Source organism: Muscardinus avellanarius (genome assembly GCF_963383645.1).
Source record: "Muscardinus avellanarius genome assembly, chromosome: X".
Classification (NCBI taxonomy): Eukaryota; Metazoa; Chordata; class Mammalia; order Rodentia; family Gliridae; genus Muscardinus; species Muscardinus avellanarius.
The window spans coordinates 75,068,273-75,074,920 of NC_137792.1; the positions used below are offsets into that span (position 1 = coordinate 75,068,273).

The window sequence follows — 6,648 nt, forward strand, 5'->3', positions numbered from 1 at the left end:
AATGACCAGTAACAGCATCTATCAACAATGACACACAAACAAAGAGAAAGAATATGCCAAGATAACAAAAATACAAACCCAAGAATTCCAAAAAAGATAACAAAAAACAGTGAGAAAATAAGGGAAATCATGAATACTGACCTAAAATGCAAGAAAGATAATTTCAAATCATGATCTTCAATAGAATGAAAGGCCTCACAATGAGTGTACAGAAAATGAGACATTAAATGAGGAAATTGAGACACATTAAGAAAAATATCAGAAAGAGTCCTGGAATAAAATAAGAGTCAATAAATGAAATGAAGACAGCAATAGCAAGAAAGTCTGGAAGATTGGATAAAATGAAAAACAGAATATCACTGTTAGAAGACAGTTCATTCAAAACCAAAATCACAGTCAACAGTGTACTACATGTTGTCCCTACAACTATGGAACAATATGAAACATCCAAACTTGCAGATAAAAGGCACTGAAGAAGGGATAGAGACATGGCCCAAAGGTATCCGTAATCGCTTAAGAGAAATAAGTTCAGAGAATTTTCTAACCATGGAAAGTTACTTAGACATCCACATACAGAAGACATATAGGACACAGTTAAGACAAGATCAAAGAAGGACCTCCCCATGCCATGTAATAATCAAAATGACCAAAATAGAGGCTAAGCAAAGAATATTAAATGCAGTGAGAACAAAAAATTAAGGTGAAATTAAGGGGGGCAAAACAATAAAAATTACTGCAGACATCACAATTTAAGTCATGAATGCAAGGAAAGACAGGTATGATATAACCCAGACCCTAGCAGAAAACAATTTTCAACCAAAACTGCTATATCCAGCCAGGCTATTATTTAAAATTGATGGAGAAATAAAAGTGTTTCAAGATAAGCAGAATCTTAAAAGATTCATAAATACTAAGCCACCACTAGAGAAGATAACAAAATAAATCATAAAGAAGAAAAAAGAATCAAATTTTAAAATCAGAGAAGAGATTAATTCAATCAGTGGAACAACTAAGAAGAAATAACACTACATCAAATAAAATATAGAACATAAAATGACAGAAAACAAAAATCATTTCTCAATGATAAAAATGAATGTAAAAGGACTTAGTTCACCAATTAAAAGACATATACTGGCAATGTGGATTCAAAAACATAATCCAAATATATGCTGTTTGCAAGAAACTTACCTTACAGACAAAGATATCCATAGCCTAAAAGTGAAAGAATAAAAAATAGATATATCATGCCAATGGAGACTGAAAACGCACAGAGGTAGCAATATTGATACCTAATAAAACAGACTTTAAAACACATCAGAAGAGATGAAGCAGAGCATTTTTTATTAATAATGGAAATAATGCATTAAGAAGATACAATGGTAGCAAATTTTTATGCCTAAATGTGGGTACATCCACATTTGTAAAACAAACTCTTCAGGACATCAAGTCTCAAATAGACCCAAATACAATGGTATTGAAAGATTTCAACAAATCACTCATGGCACTAGATTGATCTTCAAGGCAAGAGATGAGTAAAGATTTTTCAGAACTAAAGAAAACCAGAAACCAGAAACAGCAAAGTACACATTTTTCTCAGATACCCATGAAACATTTCTCAAAATAGATCAAATCCTGGGTAATGAAGCAAGTGCCAGAAAATTCAAAAGATGCAATATAATTCTTTGCAATTTTTCAGATCACAATGAAATAAAGTAGAAAACAACTACAGGAAGACCAAAACAAACTATATAAATACATGGAGATTGAATGATACTCTTTTTAATGAAGTGTGGATAAGATCAGAAATAAGGAGAGAAATAAAAAATTCCTGGAATTAAAAAAAATAGAAAGACAAAATACCAAAAATCTATGGGCCACTTTGAAGGCAGTGTTAAGAGGAAAGTTTATAGCCAAATAGAAAAAGAACTGAAAATCATCAAATAAACAACCTAATGACACATCTCAAGGACCTAGAAAATGGCAACAGTCTAATCCCAAATCCAGCAAAAGGCAGAAATAAATGAAATGGGGAATAAAAAAAATACAAAGGATCAACCAAAAAGAAGCTGGTTCTTTTTAAAGATTAATAAGATCAACAAACCCCTGCCAATCTAACCAAAAGAAATAGAGTCAACTCAAATCATTAAAATCAGAAATTTAAAAGGAGACATCACACAGTGGGGAAATTCAAAGGATTATCAGAAACTGTTTTGAAAATTTATACTCAAGTAGATTGGAGAATATGAATGATATTGAGAGATTGCTAAGGACATATAACCTACTTTAATTGAACCAAAAGACATAACAAGCCAAAAACAAAAAATAGCAAGTAAAGATATAGAAATAGCAATTTTTTTTCCATCAAAGAAAAGCCAAGGCTCAAATGGGTTTCCAATTGAATTCTACAAAACTTTTAGAAAAGTAAACCCAATACTCCACAACTTGTTCTGGAAAATGAAGAGATGAAATTCTTCCAAACTCCTTCTATGAGGCCAATATCACATTAATACCAAAACCAAATAAAGATACCTCAAGAAAAAATTACACAGTAATATCTTTGATGAATATAGATGCAAATATTTAAAACAAAATACTGGCCATGAACACTCAAAACCACATCAGGGAAATTGTACACCAGGACCAAGTTGATTTTATCTCAGGAAAACAATGCTAGTTCAACATATGCAAATCAACTCATGTTATTTACCACATAAATAGAACTGAGCCAGGCGTGGTGGCGCACACTTGTAATCCCCGCGCTTGGGAGGCAGAGACAGGAGGATCGCGCAGGTTCTAAGCCAGCCCCGCGCTGGCTTAGGAGACCCTGTTTCCAAATATAAAATGTAAAAAGAGGTCTGGGAGTGTAGCCCGGAGGTAGAAGGGCTTCCAGGAACCCCAGTACCACCAAAAAAAAAAAAAAAAAAATAGAACTGAGTACAAAAACCACATGATCATGTCAATAGATGATAAAAAATATTTTGACAAATCCTACACTCATTCATGTTAAAAACACTGCAGAAAATTAGAATAGAAGGAATGTACCTCGACATCATTAAGATAATATAAAATAAACCCAAAGCCAACATCATATTGCATGGGGAAAACCTGCAAGAATTCCCTCTAAAATCAGGGACAAGACAAGGATACCCACTATCACTACTTCTTTTCAATATAATCTTTGAGACTTTTGCCAGAGCAGTAAGACAAGAGAGTATATAAAAAATTAAAATAGAAAAAGAATAATTAAAATTATCTTTGTTTGCAGACCACATAATCCTATATCTAGAGGATAAAAAGAATCCAACCAAAAGATTACTGGAGCTGATTAATTAATTCAGCAAAGTAGTAGGATACCAAATCAGCCTAAAGAAATCAGAATATATATATTGGCATGTCTCAGTCCAAAGCCCTGCAGCTGAGGTAAACCAGAGGTGAGATAGGGCAAGGAGAGCGGGGTGAGTGGGTGGACTTGGCCAGCCTGGCCAGCCTGTCTGATGCCAGGTCAAATGCAATGTGCGACCCCTGAACCTGCTGCTCCCTGCTGTTGCCACCTCAACCCTGCACCCGCACAGGCTTGGTCAGATGTCAGAGTGATGCTCGCTGAGCTCCTGTGAAAATTTGTCAGTTCTACTTAAGGGTAGCAGTTCCCTGCACCTCTGTACCCCACTCTGCCTATGAGGCATCAAGTAAATGGGTCTAGTCATGCCTCCAGTAAGAAGCCAGAAAGCTCAGGAATCCGTTTGTCCAGTGGACTGAGTCTGTTACCTGGGCAGTGGTCTATTCAAGGCCCATCAGGAAGAGGATGACCTCTAATTTTCTCTGCCATACATCAGGTTAGAAATGGGGACCATAGAATACACAGAGCTAATCAATCTGAACTGGCTACACAAGAGCAAGAATTTGCTGAAAAGCTTTGGGGAGTCTGTGCTCAGGAATGTCGGCCCATCTAGTACCTGGACAATGACACCCCTCTGTCTCTCGCCCTATCAGACATGCCCTCCCATGTCAAGCAGAACCCCAACTACAAGACCCTTACTCCTTTATCTGCCTCATATTTATGTCCATAGAGGACTCAACAACTAAGGGTCTGCCAGTGAATGAGATCTACAACTGGATCTTGGAACATTTTTTTTGTTATTTTGTGAATGCACTGACTAGGTGGAAAAACTCAGTGAGACATAATTTGTTGTTAAATAAGTGTTTTAAGAAAGTTGACAAATAGATGCGCCGGGCGTGGTGGCGCACGCTTGTAATCCCCGCGCTTGGGAGGCGGAGACAGGAGGATCGTGCAGGTTCGAAGCCAGCTTCACTGGCTTAGGAGACCCTGTTTCCAAAAAATAAAATAGGTCTGGGAGTGTAGCCCTGAGGTAGAAGGGCTTCCAGGAACCCCAGCACCACCACCAAAAAAATTACAAGTGTGCGCCACCACGCCTGGCTCAGTTCTATTTATGTGGTAAATAACATGAGTTGATTTGCATATGTTGAACTAGCATTGTTTTCCTGAGATAAAATCAACTTGGTCCTGGTGTACAATTTCCCTGATGTGGTTTTGAGTCAGAGTATTCTGAAAGGTACGTTGTGGTGCAGAGACCCTGAATATAGACAAAATCTAATTTAGGCTTTGAAAAAGATACCTTACCACCCATCTCCCACCTCTCCTCAGGCATATCAAAGAACATCAGGTCCACGCATGTGGCTGAGCAGTACCTTCTCCAAGAAAAATGAAGCCCTTCTTCAAGATCCTGACATTGATACTGCCAGTGCCATGATGCCTTTGAATACTCCCCCTGAGATACAAGCAGGTTTTCCTCCAGGAGTGATACAGTAGCGAGCATAGGTCCTGAGCTGAGGGCTATTTCCTGGCATTTAGCCATTGCCATTCACCCCACCCAGATGATAGGAGCCATGAAGAACCTTATCACCAGCTGCTGGACGCAGACTGAGTGCTGGCCACCCTGTGGCTACCCAGTGGTCAGTAGATATCCCAAGAAAGACCACAACTATAGCACTGGCAAGTCCTCCAACACTCATAGTACCTTGTCTGCCAGTGACTCCATCTCTTTCTCTTCCTCGGCAGACAACCACTACGAGTTTACCATGAAGGGGACCCAGAAGGTCAGTGAAGGCCGTGAGGGGAGCTTCCAGAGCCACAAGAGCCAGTGCAAGATGGAGGAGGATGACTGGAAACCCAGCCAGAAGGTGGCCGAGGAGGCTCTGAGAGACAAGGGGTACACTTCCTAGGACAAGAAGCACCAGCACTTCAGCAAGGCCAGGAAAGTTCTCAGTGACACAATGCTCCTCAAAAAGAGATGCACAGAAAAGTCCCCCACAAAACTGACTATGACGAGATGAAAAAGGCCACGTAGTTGCTGCTGCAATTAGCAGGGATCCAGTCCTGTTTGAATAACATAACCAATCGGACAGCATAGGGGCAGAAAGAGCAAAAGGCAACTATGAAGAAAACAAGTTATTTATTTGTTTGAACTGATCATTTGGTTTCAGCATGTCAGGAAATTTCTCATGATTTGTGGCAATTTTGGCAATTTTTAAATTTAGGTTTGGTTTTCTTTATTTTACTTTACTTTTTTTTTGTTTGCCCCCTCTCCTTTGTTTTGGACCCTTAAGAATTTTATTTTAAAAGGAGATTAAATTTATGGAAATATATTATCCCATTCTATCAGTAACTTTTAACTCTGTTTACATTGTCTTTGGATATACAACTTTTTTTTATTTTTTAGAAAGTTTATTTTTTGTTGCCTGTGCCTTTGAAATCATATCCAAGAAATCACTGCCAATTTCAATGTTGTGAAGTTTTATGACCTAGGTTTTCTTCTAAAAGTTTATAGTCTTAAGATTTACATGTAAGTATTTTATCTATTTTTTGTTAATATTTGTATATGGTGTTATGTAAGGGTCCAATTTTATTCTTTTCATGTAATTATTATTTTTCAACAATATTTAATGAAAAGATTATTTTTTCCTTCACAAAATGTTCTTGGAAACCTTGTCAAAAATAACTTGACCATATATGGAAGAGTTTATTTCTAGGCTTTTTATTTTACCTCACTGGTTTATATATCTGACTTTATAGCAGTATTTTACTGTTTCAATTACTGTAGCTTTATAACATTTGAAATCAGAAAATGTACATCTTCTAGGTTTGTTCTTCTTTGAGATTGTTTTTGATATTTAGAGTTCCTATTTCATGTTAGGATAGTTTTTTTTTTTCTGAAAAATAAATAAATACAGCCGGGGCCCAGGTTGCAGGACTCTAGGCCCCGGGCTGGCCCGCGTGTAGTACGCCAGACCCCTGGAGAAACCGGGCCCGGTCGTCAGAACCTGGGTCCTGGGAAGGGGTCGGGCAGGACACGCTGGACCCCAGAAGAGCCAGGGCCTGGGTCGCAGGACTCTGGGCCCCGGGCGGGATCGAGTGGAGCACACCAGACCCCTGGAGAAACCGGGGCCTGTTGTAAGATTCTGGGTCCCAGGCAGGGTTCAGGCAGGGCACGCCGGATTCCTGGAAGTGCCAGGGCCCAGGTTGCAGGAGTCTGGGCCCCAGGCAGAGTAGTGCAGAGCACGCTGGACCCATGGGGAAACAGTACTACAGTACTACTGAGTGCCTGATCGCACTACCTCCTAAAACCACAC

The 6,648-nt window shown here is 38.8% G+C and overlaps 1 pseudogene across 1 annotated transcript; it reads left to right on the forward strand.

Annotated features, from left to right (window-relative positions):
• Positions 1–3,690: 3,690 nt before the first annotated feature.
• On the forward strand, positions 3,691–5,483 carry LOC308278950 (forkhead box protein N3-like; annotated as a pseudogene). The gene is made up of 2 exons: positions 3,691–4,233; positions 4,559–5,483. The product of its transcript is annotated as a forkhead box protein N3-like (transcript).
• Positions 5,484–6,648: the final 1,165 nt, after the last annotated feature.